Source organism: Lontra canadensis, unplaced genomic scaffold (genome assembly GCF_010015895.1).
Source record: "Lontra canadensis isolate GAN:19392208 unplaced genomic scaffold, GSC_riverotter_1.0 scaffold9, whole genome shotgun sequence".
NCBI classification, from domain to species: Eukaryota; Metazoa; Chordata; class Mammalia; order Carnivora; family Mustelidae; genus Lontra; species Lontra canadensis.
In genome coordinates, this window is record NW_022631003.1 from 29,611,271 (window position 1) to 29,635,739 (window position 24,469).

At 39.9% G+C, this 24,469-nt stretch overlaps 1 non-coding gene across 1 annotated transcript; it reads left to right on the forward strand.

Annotated features, from left to right (window-relative positions):
• Positions 1 to 1,081: 1,081 nt before the first annotated feature.
• On the forward strand, positions 1,082 to 1,186 carry LOC116866479. Its single transcript, XR_004382409.1, has one exon. It is a non-coding gene; the product is annotated as a U6 spliceosomal RNA (small nuclear RNA).
• Positions 1,187 to 24,469: the final 23,283 nt, after the last annotated feature.

Sequence of the window (24,469 nt, forward strand, 5' to 3'; positions counted from 1 at the left end):
TCTCTCTGCCTGCCTCTCTGCCTACTTGTGATTTCTCTCTCTCTGTCAAATAAATAAAATCTTTAAAAAAAAAAAAGAATATCACATTCAATAACTGAAGAAATAAATACAAAAATGAGACTTATTTTAAAGTTTATTCTGGGTCATAAAGCAAAGCTTAATAAATTTCAAAGAACTGAAATCATAAGTGTATATCCCATGACCAACATAGAATTAAATTATGGAATGGAATTAAAGATAACAAGAAAAACCTTTAAACGCTTGGAAATTAGGCCCATATGCTTAAGAGGAAATCACAAGGCAAATTAGAAATTAGAATGATAATAAAAAACAACATATCAAGATTGGTGGGATGCAGCAAAAACAATGTTTAGAGGGATATATATTGATTTAAATACAGATATTAGAAAAGAAAAAGAGATTTAAAATCAATGACCTATACTTCTAACTTAAGAATCTGGAAAGGGGAAACAAATTGAACAAAGGAAATGGGACAAAAGTAATAAAATAAGTGGTGATGGGCACCTGGGTGGTTCAGTCAGTTAAACGTCTGTTCTCAGGTCAGGTAATGATCGCAGGGTTCTGGAATAGAGTCCCACATGGGGAAAATCTCTGCTCAGCAGGAAGCCTGATTCTCCCTCTCCTCTGCCAGCTGCGCTTCCTGCTTGTGCACTCTTGCTCTCTCTCTGTCAAATGAATAAACAGAATCTTTAAGAAACAAATAATTGGTGAAATCAATAAAATAGAAAAATTAACAACGCTTTAGCTTTGATTCTTTGGACACATTAAAAACACCGATCGACACTTACAAGAGAAATAGAACACAAATGACTAATATGAGGAAAAATCAGAGAGCATCTATACAGATCCCCCACACACACCAAAAGGATAATAACAGCACATTATGATCAACTTTATGCCAATAAAATTGAAAAATACAGTGTACAGATTCTTGGAAAACACGATTTATCAAAAAATTACCCTGAAAAAAATGGAGCATCTGTACATGCCTACATCCTTAAAAAAAAAAAAAAAATCAAATCCATTTTGAAAAAATTTTCTCATCAAAACTCTAGATGTAATGCTCACTTTGGCAGCACACATACTAAAATTAGAAAGATACAGAGAAGATTATGGCTCCTGTGCAAGGATGACATTCGAAACTCTAGATGTAGATGATTTTACTGGTATAGTCTTCCTACGAGTGAAAGAAGAAATAATGCCAATCTTACATAAGTTCTTCCATAGAATAGAAAAAACAAGCAATTCACCAACTCCCAACTCGTTTTATGACCCAGCAAAACTCTGACACTAAAACGTGAAAATAACTAAGAAAGGAAAATATGGGCCAATATTTATTATGAATACAAATATGAATATATTAAATAAAACCTTAGCCAACAGAATCGAGTTTTATATAAAAAGGATGATACACTAGAACCAAATGAAGTTACCCTGAAAATAACCAATATAATTCACCTAATCAATGAACAAGGGAGATAAACCATGTGCTTACTTCAACAAACACAGAAAACGTATTTGATCATATTCAACACACATTTATTATTTAAGAGAAAAATACTCAACATGCTAGAAGTAGCCAAGATTTTTGTTAATCTGATAAAAGGTATCTACAAAGTAAAATCTTAATGGCCAACATAATACGGTAAAATATTGACCATTCCATCCATCCCCTAACCCCTGAGAACGGCAGGAAGACAAGATTTCCACAACCACCAGTTGTATTTGATACTGGAAGTCCTGACTAGTTCAAAGAAGCAGTAAAAAATGTTTTTTGAGAATAAAAGTTTGAAAAAATAACTAGTAAATTGTTATTACTCACAGATGATGTAATTATATGATTAGAAAGTTCAAAATGATTTACAAATGATTAGAAATTCTAAGTGAATTTAGGAAGGCTGCTGGATAAGGTAAACATTCTGTTTTGTGTTTACCCCACAGAGGTAGGCTATAACCCTTCCCAATTAAGAGGTAGGATGTTGATGCTGTTGACATTCCAGAGACCTAGAGAATTTAAAAGAAAGTTTATTGTTAGCACAAGGAACTCCTAGTGAGAGCAGGAAGGGTACAAACAGGTCCAAGCAGGCTCCAGTGGAGCAGAGAGAGTGGGTTAGGCCTTTCCAGTGGCAAGGGATCAGGACCAGGGACAAGTTCCCGAGGGAGGGCTAGGAATTTGCCAAGTTTGTATTTTCCCACATGTCCTGAAGGAGAGAATTCATTTGGATTTTCTTATCAATTATGTCTAGATATGGAGCAGAAGGGACAAAGGAAGCTGGGTCTTATAAGAACTCAGAAGTCAAACATCAAAACATGGAATCAGATTCTTAAATGACCCGAATCAACTGTATTTCTGTACACAAGTAAAAACAGAAACAAAAACAAAACACTTGGAAAATTAAATTTCAAAGAACTTCTATTTATAGGAGCATCAGAATACATCAAATACCTACAACAAATCTAATAAAAAATGGAAAAATCTTAAAACTGCTCGAACTACTAAATATTACTGAGGAAAATGAAAGGATTTAACAAATAGAGGAATATGCCATGTTAATGGACTGAAAGATTCAATGTTGGTAAGATGTGGATTCTCCCCCATATTGATCTATAGGTTTAATGCAATTGCAACAAAAAAATATCAGGAGGTTTTCTGTGGTGTTGACAACCCTGCTGATGAGTATGCTGTCTGGGCCCAAGGACTGAGCTGGGTGATTAGGATGGCAGGCATTATCGAGCTCAATGACTTCATCCTATGCTAGGAAAACGAATTTCCAGAAGCAGCAAATATTCTTGTTTGTAAATCAGAGCACACTTTCTCCTATAGACACTGCTGAAGATACTATACCCATGTTTGCCTCTTGATTCTTTTCTTTTATGGTGACCATTCTCCCATTTGATTGACATCTCTCTTCCAAAATCACTATATTACACTCTGCAAACTTGGTACTGATGAGCTCATATTGAATTCCAGCTAATAGTTCTCCCTTCTCCCCACCCCCAATTTTATTAGCAGGAAAAGTCTCTCCTCCAAGACTTTTCCTTTTCCCACCCATTTCCAAATCATCTACAAACTTTAGGGCTTACTCCATGCACATAATTCTGCTTCCAAAAACAAGGCAAGGCATGGAGAGAGCTAGAGGTCATCGTAGTCGCTCTTGCTTCTGGCTATCACGTGGTGCCCTAGTTCACAAGCAATCGTGTAGCCAACATACCCGTTATTGCTGGGGCACCTCAGAAAGGTTCCCATTCAGGCTGCAGAAGAGCACAGGGAGGGTGCAGTCTATTTAAATTCTAATTCAGTGCTCACCTAGCATCCCCCAAGCACAAGCACCCTGCAGGGCAATGCATTTGAAGACCTTCCAGCCTCGGACATTTATTGGGCTAAAATCTGGTTCCTCTACCAATCTTTTTTACCATGGTGCAAGCCTGAGTTACTCACCTAAATAAATAGCCACCCAACTCCTACTGTCGGTGTACCTCCATCCTACTTCACCCCTCTTTCCATTTTCTCGAACAGAAGCAATGTTTTACGGAAGTGCTCTTCAGAGTGTGGTCCAGGGAACCACAGTGGCAATTACTCTCACCGGGATGCTTATAGGAAAAGCAAAATCTCAGGCCCAACTTCTGACCTTCAGAATGAGAAACTCAAGGGTAGAACCTAGGACTCTGCATTCAGCAAGCTTTCCAAATGCTCCTTGTGCACAATAAGGTTTGACTAGCACTGTCCTACAGTGTTTTGAGATCTCTTTTTATAGCAAGAACAGATGTGTTCATATTTTTGGTTTACAGCTCTGTCTCCGCTGAGGAACCATTCCATTTAAGAGCCTGTTTCTCCTCTTTGTAACTCCCTAGTCATGCTCTTAGCAGTTGGAAGATTGGAAAAGTGCAGCCACCTTCCGAAAGAAAATCCTACCTTCAGGCAAATGCTTGTATACATAGAAATCCAAGGGACCGTGCAAGTAGGGAAATTTCGCTTTTCCCTCGAGGCACCTGTGGGTCTACACTGAGCGGGTCAAGACAACAGAGGCCATTCCACTTGATGGACCGGCCACCTTTGCTGCAATCCTTTCAGTCTTTTTTTTTTTTTTTTTTAATCTTCATTCCATCTGCCTCATCCTGCCTCCTCGTTTTCTTCTGATGTACATTCAAAACAATAATTATACTGCACAACACACTCTACCCCGAAGGAACTCAGGAGCCCTTGATAAATCATAAAGTTAGCATTTCTAATTCTCTCCATATTCTGCCCTGGGTCGTTAGAACATGGGGTTTGGGACAGCAACACACATTTTTTAAAGAGATAGGGAAGGAATATAAGCACAGAATATAAGCTCCGCCTTTGACAGTATCATATAAACAGACCATCTAAAAATTTCAGGCTGTTAGGGCTACTGAGGGGTGGGTGTGACGAAGGGAGCATCAGTGGCCCCCTTACCCTTAACCATAAAAGCTAACAGAAGGGATGCAACAATCTTGGAAAATATCGCCTTTCCCATGCACTGTGAGCACCACATTTCTTGAACAGTGCATCCCTCCCCCTGCCCTTTTTTTTCCTAATGCAATGTAGTATACGGAAAAGTTCCAAAATCCAGGCACAGAAAATGTCACTATACATCCACATGAAGTTAAAAACCAACTACATTTTCCTGCTTAGGTTACACCAATGCTTTAGTTTAAAAAGCTAGAGGAAATTTTTCTCGGACTTAAAGATGTGCCAAAATTTCCTTCTCCAAGATATAGAAGCCATATAGGTAGCCTCTGCATTTGAGACATATCCTTAAGTAGGAACCCCCTCCCCATTTCCACCCCCCGCCCCGTCTTACTTTGCTCTCTACCAGAAAGCTGTTTGGCAAATTACAAAGAATAATGTGGTCTTTTCTGACAGTTTGGCTTGGGAGGCCCAAATGTAAACTCACATCACTGCTACCAATGAATGATTTTATTCATTGTAAGGCACTTATTTTCTTTTATTCAAATATGCTTTTTCAGACAGGCAATATACCGAGAGGAAGTGGAAGAGGTTTACTGCAGGAGGGAGACTTACCTGATAATCTCTACATTAAAATTATTAAAAATTACCCTGAAACTCCCATCTAGAACTGCATTCCCTTTTTTGCATATTCAACCCCTGAAACATCAAGGTGTATGTGGGCGTGGGTATGTTTATGGCTGTGTGAGCCTGGTTTGTTTAGGGAGAGGGCCCGCTTCACCATCGCCACCCACTCCGTCTCAAAACTGAAGGTGTTCTGAGGTGCCCCTGAGTTACCTGGAAGTGGATCCACCATACTTCAGTACCAGCACGTCTCTCTTCAAAATGTGGCTCAGGAGTCCCTGAAGGAAACCACACAGTGTTAAGACTAAACATTCTTGAGTAAGCCTCAGTTATGGCAAGTTCAACAGCCTGGCCGTTGAGAAAGCAGTTACCGAAATTTTCCAAATAAATAAAGCAAACAAGTCACTTCAGGAAGAAGTTCACATCTATATGATTTATAATACTGGGAGTTGGCCCATTGAGGCAGGAGGAACCCAGTGAACCAGCAGTAAACCAGAGGCCACCCAGGCACTCGGGGCTGCCTCCAAGGTTTTAGTTCATGTCCAACCACCTACTGAATCCTCGCTAAGAGTTACTCTGTTTAGAAGGTGATGGCATCTTCCAGCATCCTGCAAGACCTACTGGCCCGAGCTATATCATCCAGTCTTTAAATGGGTTAATATTAACAGGGGGGAAAAATAGGAACCCTATTTAGAGGACCCTGGCAGCAAGCAAATAGAGAGAAAAAAAAATACTCCTCCAAAATCAATGTTTGCTTTGCTGAGGGCCTCCTTAGGTGTACATTGGAAACAATTCCGTCTGTCTCCCACAGTTAAGTCACCCTGCAGCCTCGTATGCCAGCCAGGAGTACTTAGCAGTCCAGAATCAACAGGTTGCTGCTGCTGAGCTGTACCAGAACCCAGGGGCAAAAGAAGGGGTGGAAAATGTTCTGTGTGACACAGCGGCGTTGATGAATGATGATGATAAAAGAAGAGAAGCACCCTGAAGACTCGTGCCTCTCTTGACACCCCCATCCACTCACCTCCAACGGGGCACCATTTACAAGGATCCTTCTAGCCATTAGAGCAAAAGCTACTGCTGCGCAGCTGGTCTCTGTAGGGTGTTCTCAGGCACTTCCCAATGAAACCAGACACATACCCACACACCACGACATACTCTACACATTACGTAGGGGGACATTATGTGTTGATGGAGATATGGAAACAGCTTTAGCCCCATATATCGTTCTGTCTTGGTACCTTTTAAACGTGTATAGAATTAAGAAATAAAGCACATACAGGGCATAACTGTGTTTGAGTTATATTACCCCATCTATGTCCCCAGGCAGAGGAATAAACTCCTGTGAATGGACTGGGAAGGAATTAAAAGTTGACCTGATACTATTAGGTCAATAACAAGACACAGAGTATCTAAGTTCCTAGGGAGAGACATTCTGTCTTTGGTTCCCCACTAGATAATGAATACATTGATGGCAGTTTTTGCAAAAGTTATATATCACCAAACTAGAAGTTCTGTCTCAGAGAATTAGAGGTATAACTATAGACAGTAAGTAGTAGAAGAAACATTTACACTTAAAGTAATAGTCCAAATATTTCTCTAGGTGAAAACAACATGCCCGATATGTGTGATGATCTTTGAGAATGTCAGGGGTACATATAAATATTTGCATATGTATTTATGTAGATACACACATATGATGCTGGTTATGTGTCATTCTTTTTATGATGCATGACATTTTTACATGACATGCAACAAGCAGGGAGAAATAGGATAGTCTATAAAGCTGGGATAGATTGTTTTTAAAAAAAAAAAGACAACGATCATGAAGAAAGGACTAAAAACAAACAATAGAATCAGGAAATGAAAGCCACTCACTTGAAGAAAACCTAAGTGTCAAAGATTTTAGAGAAGCTAAATATTCTTCCATGGAATAATACAGAGGACACAGAAAACCGTGTTGAAGTTAGAATAAGAATGTCGAGAAATTAAAACAAAACATGTCCCTCCACCTGAGAAGAAATAATAAGAAAGTACCTATAGGCTTAAGAAAGTGAAAAGCAAAAATTGTGATGATGTCAGAATATTTCATAAATTTAATGAACCAGATAGAGAAAAATATGGGAAAAAGAAAGGTCTAGACTTCCCCTGGAAGTTCTTAAGACTCTGACAAAGTAAGGAGTGTGTTGTTTTTTCCTGCAACTGTGTTTACTTTAAAAAGGTTAATAAAATGACTGCTAAGCTAGGGAACCCCAAAGGACAGAAGGGTGGGCAACAGCTTTGCAAAGATAAGATAATGTGAGCTAATTAGGAGTCTAACTGCAAAATCTCCAAGAAGACTCATTGCAACAATGCGCACTCTGCAGCTTTTCAGGAAGATATCACAGCTGAAGCAAGTGTCTGGAGAGCAAATATAGTAGATTTCCTTAGATAATGTGGAGCAGAGCCCCTAGATGTGGTGCCAGATGGACGTGGAGCATAAGCAAGATCTAAACCTTTGTTTATCTGAGCCCCTGAGATTGGGGCTTGTTTGTAACTGCAGCAGAACCTGGTCTATCCTCACTGATACAATGAAGACAAAGAATACGTTTCCTTCCTCTGAAGCATTCTCACTGTAATTATGACACGGCCAAGATCAAACTCAGTCATATACGTGTAATACAGCCAAAGGTTCTGAATACTGTTTGTAGTGTCATGTGAACAACCAGTTCCATTTCCTTACAGATTATGGTGTTTTGAAGAGGCAATTGGGGAAATTATCACTATGTAGATACCAGTGATTGATTGAGGGTGTCATGTTAAAACTTAGATTTGGCAATTATAAAGGAAGGCAGGGGTGAAGGTCACTTAACAAGGGATCTGAGTACAGTCCAAGTACAATTCAAGAGTGTGTGTTCATGACGAATAGCATCTACAAAGGGGGGCTCAAAACAAAAAGAGAAAATAAACAAGAAGTTATAGTAGCAATGGTGAAGACCAAGGCAGAGCACCACTTTCCCATACAGAGTCTATTTTCATTCTGTGAGTTTTCATCTTATGAGCTTGCCTACTACTGTGTGGAAGGCATAGGTCTCCAGTTCCAGCATCCAACCAACAAACAATGGCAGTAAGCTATGGTGGGGAAAGATCAGAGATAACCAAGGATGAGCTTGGAAGAGACTGGATCCAAGAGATTCCAGAAGGAATAGCAAAAGCAGATTTTTCTTAACCAAAAGTAAAGAAGCTCAACAGGTAGTCAAAGATGACATTACTGATTTTTTGTTTAACAGTCTAATGAACCAGCTCTGGAACCCCCTCAAATCTTTCGAGGTTAGCTTGGATTGGAGAGTTAAAATGCAGTATTGCTGTTTGTTTATTCCTTACCCATTTCCGCAAATAAGTGCATAAGAAAAATGATATCTACCAATCTACACTGGTATTCAAACTGGTGAAAAGAACTTTTGTGTTCTCCTTCTATATGCCTCAGAGGTATATGAAATTTGTACGAAGGGCACGCATTACTTCTCCTCACTTCAGAGGACAAGGTTAGACATCTAATGGCAAAGTGGACAATCAGGCTCTGAAGAAAGAAAATGGGAAATGCGTCAAGTAACACACAAAAAAGTATATAGTAAGGGACAGATTACATTTGCCCTCACCTGAGGGTCTGGAGGGAGTTGAGAGGGTCTCATCTGAGCTGTAGTCTGAGTTGTTGCTTTAGAACCATTTCTGACCATGCATCAGTCTTAGTCACCAGGGAAAAGAAGCAGAGACTGCTTGACACCTCAAGTCCCAAGAAAGCCAAGCAATCGGTTAAAGGTGACTGAACAGCTTTGGAAGCAAGTGAAAAGAGATATACAAGAAAGTTAGATCGAGAGACCACCTAAGGCATTCGGAGTTGAACAAAAGAGGTCACCAAAAAACCAGAGGGGCAAAATAGAAAGGATTCAGACAAGGGATTTCATATATCAATTTTTTCTGGTCAGTCCAGTGCTCATAAAAGTATAGTGGTTCACAGAGGACAGAGGTGGAAAGAGCTTTGATACAGGTTTAAGGCATAGGGTGTTGAAGAAGTAACCCCCTCAATGGAGTGTTCCTAGCAAGGTCACCAGGTCTCAAAGAGAAATGGACGTTAAGTTCAGTTGCCAGAGGAAATCCCACCTTGAAAGAATCTGTGGTATCTTCTCCCCACCCCCACGAGATAGAAAATGACATTTTCTCCTCTTCAGTTATTTTTCAGTGACCTCCATGGTGTACTTGAAAGAGTGGAGGGATGTCAGGGTCATAACTCAACTTGAGAACTGTGTGAAGCAAGGTAAAGGTTTTCTCAACACTGGAAAATCTAAGAATTTGTCTCACACACAGAACTTAGAGTGCCTGACTCTATGAAGAAATTGACGTTTTTACTTAAAATAACTGTTCAAACTGTACATTTGCTAAGTTCTAGAAACATCAGAAGGGCACCACTGACACCCAAGTGAAAAATCCCCACCTTGGCCAAAATGGTTTCGCATAAAAACAACTTACCTACCAAGTAAAACTTTCTGCACTCCTTGTGCCCAGGGGAATTTGGGGCAGGAGAGCTAGTGCCTCCTTTGCAAAGAAGCAAAGATGTTAACCCCAAGTGGGAAAGATGCTTTTAGGTTGAAATGCTGCTGGCTTTACCCTCTCTCTTTTTCTCTTGGGAGCCAAGTGGGCACCTCCCAAATTTACCCCACAGCAGCCCCACACCAAGATCGGTCTCTTGTCCGCCTTTTAACTCGTTCTATATAAACATTTCCCCCTCGCCCGCAGACAGCCGCCCACCTCTGCCTGCCTCCCTGCTCGCTGGCCTCCCCTCCCCAGGCTTCAGCTGGAGGAGCGCCTCGCAAACAACTCGTGCTTTGGGGCTCAATGTTCTTCACGCCTGCCAGTTCTTTCAGGAGGTCGTTTACACACTTGGCTCTCACATCAATGAGTTACCCTGGAGCAGCCAGTGAAAAGTGCTTTAACTCCTGAAAAATATTGGAGTCCTTTGTTGCAAATGGTGGATGAATCCATGGCCCCCCATCATGATAGATAATGGCCAACCCAACAAGACTGGACTGTGGCTGCTTCGGGGGTGACCGCATTCCCGTCAAGGGTGACTCGACAATTTCAGCTCCCAGCTTATGTTTCAGAAATCGTTTCCGTGTTCTCCTGATTCAGCAGACCTCTTCTGGCCCTGCCTACCTGTTCACCCTCTTGTTTGTAAATTGCCATGGTGCATAACTCTTAATGGGCCAAAAAAGGCACAAAGCTAACATTTACTCATTACATTCACATAGAGCGTAGGAAGAAAAACACCCCCTTGCACACACCCTTTAGAAAAGGCATAAATTTTCACAGGAAAAATATTTCCAGGGGAGCTCTATGTATTTCTTTACTCAGTTGTAATGGCAATATTATCGAATTAGTTTGTGCTGCCTCCAACTTCATATTTTCATTTGATCCTTTTTCCTCTTAAGTGTACTATAAAAAGATGATTAATCAAAAAAGGAGGGTTCCTTTGATTAAGGAAGTTAGTTATGAGTGGCTAACTTGATGGAGGTGGGAGGTTTCACTCAGCCATTTTATTTTCTTCTCCATGGGAAAGCTAGAAAAATGGGCCATAGGAAATACTACAACGAAGGAATCACTGGAATAGTAAAAACCTTAAAGAAAACTTCAACTTCCACTGCCATCATCAATAAGCAATGCCAAGAATGTTTCTTTGTCTACATTTTATTGCACATTTAATGGGCCTCCAAGTGCTATACAAACATTAAATATGTTTTCAAAATCCCATGATGGATTGTATAAGTAATCACCAAAAAATCATGCTCATTTCATGATGGGGAAGCTGAGTCAAACCTGAATTGTCAGAAAGGAAATTGTTTTCATTATTGTTGAGTTTATGCCTAGAGTCCCACAAAAAGCATTAAAGAAAAAAAAAAAAAAAGGCAGTGTTGGGAGTATGTACTTTGGAGCCAGAATGCCTTGGTTAAATGCCTGGTTCTGCCTTCTTGTGAGCCAGGTGAACCTGGCAAAGTATTTGACTTCTTCATGCCTCAGTTTTCTCATCTGTAAAATGGGTGTAATAATGGTACCCTCTGTCAAGAATTAGTTTTGAAGATTGAGTCAGTTTTCAAGAGTTGCTTAGAATAAGGCTTTCCTTCTGTAGTAGGTCCTGAAGGGTAGTAGCTGTTGTTGTTCGGTATGAGACATCATAATGTATAAATACTCAGCGGAAGAAAGAATGTTGAACAGAGAAAGCATTCACGAGGTAAGTATTTAGCCTTCGCAGCTCTCAGGCACATCTGCGTCTACACACCTTCAATGGTGTGTTGCTGGCCGAGGCCAAGAGTGTGCCCCACATGGAAGTCATCTCTACTTTTATCCCAAGACCCTCACCTCCCGGGCATCCTTTTTCTGGTGTGCTGGAGAAAAGCTTGGGTAACAACACTCTTCTTCCCCTGAAGAGAGAGTCTAGCTGTCCTTTACAAGGCCAGTCTCAAGACCATTTTTCTCTGACCCTCTGCCACAACCGTTCCCACCTTGAGGATCCAGGAGAAAACCTAATGTTATGATTTGCTCATTGTCTCGTGAATGGAACCTGAAACTTGAAACACATTTCTGTTTCTAAAAGTTTGGTCCTCCCTCCCAAGCCAGGCCCTGTACCCTTCACACTTGGTGGCCTCTCCTCGTGGCTTGGCATGCAAAGGAACAATGAACTTGGCACAGACCAAGTGTACACATTTTCTCAGCACAAGTTACCCCTGTGTGTCCAGTGAGCTCCTCATGGGCCCCAGAGATTCGCCATCTGGCTGCATTCTTTGAAGCGTGGTCGGAAAGTTAAATAAAGCCGAGTGTTCTCCTAGCACTACCGCGGTCACTTGTACATGTGGGCATGTGGCTTGAAAGTAGTTTCTCTACGTCTCTTCCTTATGAGAAGGGACAAGTGACTTCAGCTCTCTAGCCCCAGTCCTCTCAGGTGTATAACAGATAACTGCACTGATCAGTGCACTGATAACAGACGTCCAGCTCAGTTGTTGTGGGTATTAAAGAAGATATTGTCATCTCTTATACTTAGTACGATTATTTTTAATGCTCAGTACAGTTGGCCCTGGAACAATACAGGTTTGAATTGGGTGTATCTGCTTATATGAGGATTTCTTTCTTTCTTTTTTAACAAATACAGTTCAGTACATAAATATATTTTCTCTTTCTTATGATTTTCTTAATCATGCTTGTTTTCTTTTATTGTAAGAATACAATATATGATATTTATAACAAAATATTAGTGTTAATCACCTATTTATTTTACCAGTAATAGTAGGCTATTAGTAGTCATCCCTATGGATAAGATTGAGATACTGAGTCAGAGAATTGCCCCGGTGTTCTGGCAGTGTTCTATGTAGGGTAAACCCTCCCTTATTTCCCATTCCCTGAAGCTATCAATCAAAACCCCACATCCTATAATACTCTCTATGTAACACCCTGTTACTGAGACATCCCATGGTTCTCTAAGGTTTTCATACTCTTTTCCCACCCCAAACCCCCTTTTTAGATACTCCCTTGCTGTGAAGAGTAATAAGCTCAACTTGTCCAACCTGGTCCTTGATGTCGTTGGCTTCAAGCCATTGACAGTTGTCATCATTGGCTCCCTGCCACCACTGCCCTTGAAGGATGCTACCATCCCTACAACTGTCTCCAGAGAGAAGCTCTCATCCCTACTTTGTGTCATTAGTTCCAAAATGACCTTGTGTCATTACTTTGTGTCATTAGTACCCACGTGAGTACGTCTGACTAGATGATAACTGGAGCAGCACGGAAAATGAGAAACTGGTGTTTTTAAATTTCTTTACATCCCATCAAGACTCAGAGAGAAGGGAATTTCCCAAACATACTAGGGACATTTAGAAGGAGAGAGAGGGAGGAAGAGATAGAAAGGAAGGAGGAGAAGGAAGGAAGAGGAGGAAAAGAAATCCTGATGTGTTACTGTTAAAGTGACTCCTACAAGAAAAGACAGTGAGCTAAAGAAAGAAGGAAAGATTGCATTGTGCCCCCAAAATCAGGACCTGAGAAGATGCCCCTTCCTCCAGCCTCTGGATACTCCGTGGTGGTAGAGGCAGGAAACGGGGATGGAGCACTAGCTACGCTCCCGTATGTTTCCTCGTGACAAGCTTAGTCTTTTGGTTTCTGTCCTGTGTCGGTGAGGATTATGTTTGACCACACAGATCAGGAAAACCCAAATAACAGTGGTTTAAATCAGATAGAAGTTTCATTCCCATTTAGTGGCCGTGTCCGTGGTTCTCAGCTCCCCGTGGCTTGCTGCTTCATCATCCTGAGTACATCTAAGTTCCAGGAGCATATCTCTTCACCTTGTCATCTTTACAGGCATCTCTCAGTGAGCAGAAAGAAGAGATGACCAGGAAGTTCTCCTGCTTCCCTTCTCCTCTCAACAACACTTCCTGGAACTCACACACAACATGCATTATATATCTGAGTGCTCAGACCTTAGTCACAGGCCAGCACCCAACTGAATCGGGGAGATGGTGCTGGAGAATCCAGACCTTTAGCAGAATGAATGTTAGAGCAGCACCTGGCAGTCCCACCCACAACTCATTTGAAAATTTTCAGTGTCCTTGGATGAGCAAATGTATGTGAACTACAGTAACACATGCACCTTCTGGAGAAAAACTTTTCACCTTCAGAAACATGTACTAAGTTGTCTCAGCCAGCTCCCTGCAATGCTTAACTCACTACTACCAGATTCACTAATCAGGTATAAGCTGGACCTTTAAGGCCATGATTAGCCTTTTTCTTCTTTTTCTAGATTTTTCTTTTCTCAGAACAAGAGCAAGTGATATTGTTAAAGCTGACTCCTTGCAGCCCAATCAAGAAGGATAAAGAAGAGTTTGTTTTAAAAAAGAAGATGAAAGCTAAATTAACAAATATGAAACATATTTATTTCACTTCATTCCCTGCCAGAATGTGCATTTGCTGTGGTACAGATAAATGGTTCTCAAATTGTGATCTTGGGGCTATTGGTGGTCCCATATGTCCTAGGTGGTCTTGTGGCTAATTACAAATATGTTCTAAAACTCAGCCTAAATGTGTGTTTTAAATTTGTTTTAATTTACTTGTTGAATTTAAATCTAAATATAAGAATCAATATTTTAAAACTGTAACCTCAGCAATGATTATTAATTTGAGAAAAGATTTCTCAAGATTTGTGTTTGTGTGTGTGGTAGTGGGGTAGGTGGTCCAGTGGACCTTGCCCAGGTTTCATGTTCTGCAACTGTAAAAAAATGGAAGGGATGGAGTTTATCCTCTTCAATAGAGGATGATCCATGGGGCTAGAAGACTAAAATCATCAGTTAGAGAGGACCCAACAGTAAGCTTGATGTCAAAATACAAGAATCCATGTAGGGTCTATGAAATGAGCTTTCTGCAGGAATGAACCTACAATAGCTTACTTTCCATTGGGAATTGGAGTCATCTCATGATGATGCAGAGACCAACAAAGACACCCTTAAAATGTAACCAAGGTTAAAGAGGTCAATTTAAGCTTGAAAATTTTAACATTACTACCAAACTGGGGAGTAAAAACATATGATAGGTTGATCGAGTTAAAAAGAAAAAAAGTATTTGAGAATAAGAAGATTGTAGGTTTCTATAGTTTTGTTTTGTTTTTCAGAGAAACGGGTACACGAAACAAGTACATTATAGTTCATAGTGGATTGGTCATTCTATCAATCAGCTCTTGCTGATGGCATTATTTCTTATATTACAGCAACACTATCCTAATTCTGGATTCAGCAAGTAGTTTTCTAATTTTTAAAAGATTTTATTTATGTATATGAGAGAGAGAGTGAGAGACAGGGGGAGAAGCAGACTCCCCACTATGCAGGGAGGCCCACTCCCAGCTCCATCTTAGAACCCTGAGATCATGACCTGAGCCAGAAGCTAGATGCTTAATAGACTGAGCTACCCAGGTGCCCCATAATTTTCTATTTAATTTGGTTTCACAAGTGTTTACCGATCCCTGATTGGAATGTGTATGTATGTGTAAGCTTGCCCTTGGGATTTAAAATTGGCTACTTTTAATTCATTTTTTTATTCATTTATGGTGCTTTACTGGGCACCTACTTAGCCTTAGAGACTGTATTAGGAACTGGAGATTCACTAGTTGTCTCTTGAAGGATAAGACCCTACGGATCAAATTTACAATACGTGAATAAATAAAAAAAATATTTTTAAACCATGGAAGAACAACCTTGGTAGTCTCTTGAAATAGCTTTCCTGGCCTTACAGTTTGCCTTAGACTGGGTTACCTTAAAAGCAGAACCTATAGCAAAGACAATAGTCAGGTAGTAAATTTGAGAAGCAATCCAAAAAGAAGCTATAAAAAGCAGGAGTAGAGTCAGGCAGGGGATAAGAAAGTCAGTAAGAAGCTGTATTACTGAGTTGGCCCCAGTATGGGAAAATGGAGCTCAATTCTGTGGAAATCTCAGGAGGATCCTGATGAAATACATGTCTGGATGGCTCACAGTTTGGTCAAGGATACCTCTGTGGGTCAACATCTCTGCTTTTCTAGAGTCTGCATGCACAAGTGCCAAGCCTGGGTCCATGAGCATCCCATACTACAGCAGCTGAAGCCCAGGACAGGAGGTAAGAAGAATGTAGCAAGGATCTGATCTGGGAAAAAGCCCTCTCAGGTTACACCTGGTGAAGTGTGGAAGCCGACCCAGAACTGATTGCTGTAACAATGGCTGGTCGTGGTAGGAAGTGACTCCGAGAGGACGTGGAAAAATGCACAAGAAATGGCCTATAAATTATTCTGTGACAATGACAGTGATCAGTAATGTGATAATCATCTTGTTCCCAGAATATCTTCACCAACTCCAGCTACCATCTCCACCACTTTGTCCACCACTACCAATCTCCTTCACTACCACCTTGGCCACTTCAAACTTAACCATCATCATCTCCATCATCTCCTTCACTACCACCTTCAACACCACTACTACCTCCATCCCCCACGACCCATGAATACTGCAACCAGTACCCTTTGCCCCACTAGCAGTGCTATGGACATTACTGTTAGACTACACAGCAACCTTCCATCACCACCACCAAAGGTAAGTGACACCATGACTGAGATCATCTCAAAGCTCTATTCTGAATGTTGCTTCTGAGAAAAACAGTCTTTAGTCCAGGACTAAAAGTTCTTGTGGTCTCTTAAATCAGGGAAGATCTGTTTCGGTCCTTAAGTAACTGTCAAATGTTAGAAGGTTTTTAAGTTTTGCTACAAATAATCTGGAAGTGGAAGGAAAAAAAAAAAAACACCTTGAACTCTTTGTAAACTTGATATCATCCCCCAAAAGATACTAAAGAAACAATGAGATTTAGATGAATTTTTGTGTAAGAGTGTTAATTGCAGCATTATGTAGGATGATGAAAACTGGAAATCATCTAGTTTTCCAACAATTATATTATGGTGTAATAAAGCATAACGCATATTTGAAAGGAAAAAAATAATGGTATGGGATAAAGTTCATGCTATATTATCAATGAAAAGGGTCTGATCTAAGAAGAGCTAGTGATCTACCCAATATCTGTTCTCCCATTCTCCCTCTCCTTCTTATCAACCGAACTCGACTTTATCAGGACTGGCAATGTGCCCAGCGAAAAGAACATTTGCTGTCATCCCTTGAAGCTGCCTGCAGAGATGATGATTCAATGCCTGGAGATAAAGCACCCATCCTTCAAAGGTGAGGATAAAAGCTATATGTTCTGAATGGATGAGCAGAAAACTAGAATGAGCCTAGATCCTGAAGACTTCCTCAAGCAGCTAGACCAGCCCTAGTCTGCCTATATTCATACCTTTTCATTTTGTTTCATATGCAAGGCAAAAAATCTCTTTTTGTTAAGCTACTGTAGTTGAGTTCTGTTACATGAGCCAAATGTAATATTAAGTAATACCTACATGTTCCACAATGTTGTTTACAAATAGTTTTATTGAGATGATTTGCATACCATAAAATTCACTTATTGTAAGTGTACATTTCAATGAATGTTAGTGTATTTACAGAGTCTGCAACATGCTTTTATTTTCTATTTTTCACTTAGTTTGCCTATCAGTTTATAGATAGTATGTATGGATCTGATGTATTCTTGTTAAATCACTGAGTAGTGTTAGATGCTGATTATTTCAATTCCATATCAGGACACAGTTCGTCTGCCCAGGGTGTTAGGTCTGGCCACCTAATGAAATGTGCCTGTAAGCAACACACATTTCTGCTAAGTAAAAGCTTTTAAGATTCAATGTCTGCGTTCAGCACATTCTTTCCATCTGCCATAATAACTGGTAATGCTCTAAACAGTGGCTGCGAAATCTGCCTGAGCCCTAGCACGTGGAGGTCACACAGACCTAGCTCAACTGGATGGATCTGTGAATCTCATGAGTGAAAAACAAAATAAATCCCTGTTTATTTAACCTACGGAGAATTTGAGATTGTTTTCTTGTAGCAGCATAACCTACCCCATTCTGCCGGGTAGAGAATTACACATGAAGCTCAATCACACCCATATTGATGGCCATTTTGTTCAGCTTGATTTTTTTTTAATTATAAACAGCACTGAAATGAATATTCTTGTTATTTATGTTTATGCATATTTGAGCTGTTTTAGAATAGATACAGTAGTAGAAGTCAAATTGTGGGATCAAAAAAATATGCACATTCTATATTCTAAAGGTATTATCAAATTGCTTCCAAAGAAAATTTTGAACATTCTTCCTCACAGATCATGCCTGTATCCTAGTTCATAACACTAATAATAGATAGTATCATTATTTTCACTTTTGCTTATCTGATAGGCAAAATATTTTATTGTACTTAATTTAAACTTCTCTGGCAGTGAAATAGAGTGTTTATTTTCATATGTTTGCTGGTTGTTTGAATATCATCTTTGTAAATTACTTGTTTTATTGTGAAGTGCTTACATTGGCCTTACCTTTATCTTCTTGGCTTGCTTATCTTTTCTTCTGGATTTATAGAAGCTCTTTAATATAATCTGAATATTAATCTTTATATTATGTGATGCAGACATTTTCTACAACTCAGTCTCACATTTTTATGTATGTCGAGTGCAGAAATCCAAACATATTATGTAATTAAATCTATCATTTTATTTTATAGCTTCTAGGATGAATGGGAGAGGAAGAAAACCTTTTTCCTGGATGATTCTTAAAATTCTTTAATTTCCTTTTAATACTTCTATAATTTTGTTTTTTACATTTCACGCTTGCAATCCATCAGGATTTTTTTTTTTAAAGGAATGATGTGAGCTGGATAAAGCATTTTAATATAGCACTTTCCAAATAGATTACTAGTTTTTCTCATGGCATTATTTCTCCTACTGATTCAAAATACCACCTTTGTCATAATCAAAATTAATAAGTATGAAAAGATTAATTACTGAACCTTGTTCTGTTTCAGTGATCAATTTCCCTTTCCCCACACCAGTAGCCCCCTATTTTAATTAAGCAAGCCCTACATAATTGTTCAACTTTTTAATCTTTTTTATTAACTATTCTTGTGAATATTTTCTTTCAGATAAATTTCAGAACGAACTCATCAAGTCCCATAAAATATCCCTTTTGAATCTGGAGCTTAGGTACGGATTAGAGATTACTTTGGAGTAATCTGACATCTTTACAGTATTCCCAACCAAGACCGTGGCATGCCCCTCTGCTCATGTAAGCCTTCTTTTATTTCCTTGGTAAAGATTTACAGTTTCCTTCATAGAGGTCTTGTACATTTCTTGCTCTGTTTTTTAATGGATTATTTTTGACGTCTTGTTTCCCCAGGTTATAAGACAGAAATGAAGTCATTAGACTGAGGCTGTTGCTTCAGTTCAGATGCTTTGGTTTCACTCGGGTATTGAATGTTTAGAAAATGTCTACTTATTTCTTCTTCTCTACTCAAGCAAAGCATTATCTTTCCGTTGTGACAGTTTGGAACAACCCATCCCATTTGACCTGCACATTTTCTTTCATCTGATCCGTATTTATGTTCTGCTGTATGAATGATGACAGGGTAGTTGATCCCAATTGGCTCCGTTCTCATCAGCCAAATGGTTCTTGCATTCTTCTGCTGTTTTAAATAATGGCTCCCTCCGAGTATGTTAGTTATTAAATCACAGGGAAATTCTTTTTGCACAACACGATGTTACATTTATATTAAACCCTCGAGGGCAACAATGTAGTCCATATTGCACACATGGGTTTGCAGGCACAATTTAGAGCCTCGTCATGCATAGGAAAAGGAAGGTTGGATTCCTCTTAGAAGAAGAGGTCCTGGCATATTTTGTTAAGATGCAATAGGTGAGAGAGTAATGATGAAACAGCCAGGACTGGAGCCTACTCTCATTCATTATTGGCCTTTATTAACTGCCAGGCTTTCACGGAAAACAGAAATTCTAAGATTCGCTTTGAATTTCATGTGCTAGCCCACTATGCTTCTGAAATATTTATTGGGGTCTTTTTCTCTCTTCATTTTTTCAAATATATATATTTGTTTCTGTTTTTGAAGTTCCACATATCTATGTAGCATACTAAGATTTGTTTGAATGGATACAACATCTGTGATAGCAAGAAAGTACTTTGAAAGTTCTTATCTTTCTTTACTTTCCATCCATGGCTTTTTTTCCCTTCTCTTTCTCTCTCTCTATAATTATTTTGTTTCTTTTCATTGCTTTCACTCTACGAGTATAAATAGGAGGAGACATATGGATTCATCAGCAGCTCATTGGAGACTAGAATAGCTTCAGATGCAAATTAAGGCTGCCTGGACAGAAATGCCGGTTTCTTAACTGTCAGCAATTAACAACTGGCACAACTTTCCAGGGGCTCCTGTGTCCACCACTGACCTTGTTTCATAGGTTGAATTATATCCTCCCAAAAGCTACCCTAATACTTCTGAATGTGAAGTTTTTGGAAATAGGGTAATTACAGGTGTGATTAGTTAAGATGAGGTCATATTTGAGTAGAGTGGGTCCTAATCCTCTGGGACTGGTGTCCTCATGAGAAGACCACTGCAAGAAGGAGGCAGCAGATTGGAGTGTTGCATCTATGTGGCAAGGCATGCCAGATGTCACCAGAAGCTAGGATAAGAGAGATGCATGGAACAGGGTCTCCCTCTGTGCCCTCAGAAGGGAGGGTAGTACCAACAACTTGACTTCCAACTTCTCGCATCCGGAACTGTGAAAGAATAAATTTCTATTGTCTTAGGCAACAACCCAGGTAGAGGTGCTTTGTTACAATATGTAAGGAAACATATACACCTTGTTTAGAAGTGTAAATATTGGCTCTTTCTAGTGTGCAAATTTGGAACCCAAGTTCTTTCCTTCTCCTCTGCCTCCTCCAAGATCCACATCAGTATATTCTAGAACCAGATATTCTGGACATATATTGTACTTCCCTGCGTTGGGGAGCACTTGAGGATAAAAATCCAAACTAGTAGATGAGCTACAAATACTTAGTTGGCCATAAATCTAACTTGACATAGGAGCTTTGAGAGTTGGAATCTGCTTTAACCTCCAAGCCAGTGGCCATCTCCTGGAAATCGTTTGCCCTTTAGATTTCCTCCAAGCCACATCTTCAGCCCCAGGATGAGTTGTCCTGTTCTTACCTCCATGACCCACTCACTGGATCACTGAGATTCTGGTCTAGAACTCGGTGGCAAGTCTCTCTCTCATTAAGTACTATGGCATGGATGGAAATCCATTAGTTGGGGCTCACATCTTGGATCACTTTCTAGAAAACTTGCCTTTGCTGCACCCAGCCCTGTTCACTGTTATCTTTCACACCTGCTGGTCTTCTAACTGCCTGCCATTTGCTGCTATTTTTATGATCCATCTTTCCCGTGTGTGTGTGTGTGTGTGTGTGTGTGTGTGTGTGTGTATACTTATTTTTAACTTGTTTAAAATTCAACACTACCCCTACTCATCCCATGTTCCTCCTTGGAATCTTTTTACTGACCTCACAGTCCTATGCATACATTAAAGAGCATATCTCTGCTGGCTCACTGTAAAACCGAAACCTCTGAATCCTTTATTTTATTCAACCTGCATAAGATTTTACTGGGGGAAAGGAGAGCTGCCTTTGCCTCCGGCACACACAGGATCAGGGAGGATCTTCATCACTAGAATATATAAATATTTCATGTGCAAGCTTCTTTGTGGAAAAATTATTTTATGATATAAAGAACCCCATGGGGCACTGTTTGATCTAAGATGCATAAGCAGCATTTTTGGTGAAGTCAGTGGAAATCTACATGGGTCCCCTGATGGAAGGAATTAAATTCAGAGAAGATGAGATAATTTCACCACATGCCATATATTTCCCATGAAAAACTGAAAAATCATAAAGTAAGATTAGCAATGGGGAAAATGCTTGCGATATCTGACATCCTTCACCAGGAGCCGTTCCAGGATAAGCAACAGACTTTTTTGTCAATAGAATCTTTGACAGTGGGGCGCCTGGGTGGCTCAGTGGGTTAAAGCCTCTGCCTTTGGCTCAGGTCATGATCCCAGGATCCTGGGATCGAGCCCCACATCGGGTTCTCTGCTCAGCAGGGAGCCTGCTTCTCTTCCTCTCTCTCTGCCTGCTTCTCTGCCTACTTGTGATCTCTCTGTCAAATAAATAAATTAAATATTAAAAAAAAAAGAATCTTTGACAGAGAAGAGGACATTTGGGTCATTTGGGAATTATTCAGAAGTTGTTCTATTGAAGTATTTCCTCTTTCTAAGAATTCAGACTACCAGCCTGTTGGATTTCTTTGTCAAATTCTACAGAATACTTCATGAGACAAAACAGGAAAATAAATCACCAACAAGAAACAACCATCTTAAAATGGATTTTCAGAATTCACCCCCATATTACCCATGTTGTGTAATATGGCCACAACATGATTAGAAGTGCATTATTTTGAATGAAATAATGGCACATGATGGGCTACCAGGGCTGGAGTATAGGACCTGGTTCATGGGGTAGCATAAGGAAGAAACCGGGGCTATGTCTACTCCCTTAGGCTTCCAAAAGGAATGTGAAACTGAGCCAAGATATCCCCAAGGCTGTGCATCTAATTGACTATGCTTCCATGATCTGCCTCTCCTCTTCCCCAAACTTAACTGTGGGGCACTGAGGAGCTGTCTGCACGATCAACTGCATGGCTGGAAGCATTCCTTCCTGACGGAGGACCTTTTCTGCTGAATCCCCTGAACTCCTGCCTCAGCCGCGAAGGTTAGTGGGGACACTGCCTTCAGTTTGAGTTTTTAAGCTTGTTGAGCGAAGTAGTCTGGAGAGACAGCATGTCCATGTCGACACGAGATCCAATTCCTTGCCTTCTCTAAACTAGATGTGGAAAGGGCTGGACTTTCCGCTTCTAGATAAAATGTAGCCAATTTAAAGTTACCTCAAATATGAAGGGGTTATTGTTGGACAGAGGGGAGTATAACTGCAATTTTATGTTATAAATACATAATAAAGCTATTATATAAATGTAAGTAAGCATTGCCCTCAGGAAGAGGTCCAAACTCGTTAGCTAGGCCATAAAAAGGCTCTGCCTGCTTTTCCAGCTCAGACCTGGCTTCTCTGACTCCTCCCACGGTGCCTTCCAGCCAAACTAAACTCTGGCAGTTGGCCAAAAGTATAGCTTCAACCCTTCCTTTTCCTTCTAATGCCCATCTCGACACCCACCCGCACCCTCCCACACTAAGTAATTCTTCCTCTTCCTTCAAGGTAAGAATTTCGGATTTACAGCCCTTTCCTTCTAGAATGTTCTCCCTGAGCCTCCAAAATTTGGAGGGAGAGTCACTCTCTGTGTGAACTCCAAGCCAAGCACTTGCTACTTTGAAATGTTCTGTTAACTTGCCTGCTGCTCCCACTAATCCGAAACCTCCCTGAGGACAGGAACTGGGGTCTCAGTCACCATGGTGCCCCTAGCACCCAGCCCGGTATTCAGGAACTGTAGGTATTGACTATTCTTCTTCAAATGAAGAACTCCTCCCTCTTCCCCCTCAGAGAATTTATACAAACTACATCATCCGGCAAATTTTCTGTGTATTATATCTTCCCCAGTTAAAGAATGTTGTGACTGGTGGTGTCTGTGAATCACCACGTTTAAACCAAGACTTGGATTGGAAGCAACAGGGGTGAGGAGAAGTTCAGGTTAACATAAATAAAACAAAATGAAACAAAACAAATGACTCTCAACTGTGATTTCATTGTCTGTTGAATAGAAATAATGTATATAATAATATTTCTTTTCCTCACAGAGTCATGGTGAGGTTAAATGAGATAACCCACATTAACCCTCTACTAGAGCACCTGGTACAAAACAAACAACAATTGTTAGTTTAAGGAATGATAGTCTAACAGAGTCTTTGAGGTCATTTAACGCAGGCTCCTCTCCCGTAGAGCAGGAAGGGCCTTGGCTGAGTGTTGTTCACTCAGCGTCTGTAAGAACACCCAGTGGGCTCAAGTGTTAGAAGAAAGTTCCTCCTCTAGGTGAGCTGAAATCTGCCTGTACATACATCAATCCTAATATTCTCCATCTGGATAAGTCAGATTCATTTTATTTTCATCAATTTTGTCTACATAAGTCACATACAAATATATTCCCTTTCTTAAAAACTTCAGACATTACAGTTAAGCTCCTTTCCCCTACATTCTTTTTTTAAATTTTATTTTAATTTTTCAGTGTTCCAAGATTCATTGTTTATGCACCACACCCAGTGCTCCATGCCATACATGCCCTCCTTAATACCCACCATCAGGCTTAACCCAGCCCCGCAACCCCTTCCCTCCAAAACCTACATTCTTTTTATTCTCAGAGCCTACCACCTTTGCACATGTCAACTTTCCAAAAGCTATACTTCTGTTTCTCTCCCTGCCCTCTCAGTTCAACTCTCCATGTCCTTAGTCTAAATTCCCATTTCCTTCATCATCTTATAAAGTTTCTGGTGTGAAAGTCTCCACCATCCTAGTGGCCTTCCTCTGACCATATCCAAATCATCAATGTTAACTTCTGCAACATGCTGTCATTTCAGAAAATATCTAAAAGACTACATAGAAATAGTTAGAAGTTGTTATATCTGGGAAGAGAGAATGAGGTATGGTAAAAGAGGGGAAACGACTTTCTGTTTCATTTAATACATTTTTATAGTGTTTGAGTTTAATTTTTTTGCCATGAATGTATTAATTTTATAGTCTAAATAAACATAGGTAAAATTTAGTTAAACATATTTAGCTAGAAAAATTCTTTCTTACTATCAAAATATAAAAATCATCATGGTAGAGATTTGAGCAAAAAAAAAGTACATATTCCTGAATATGCATTTAATCCAATT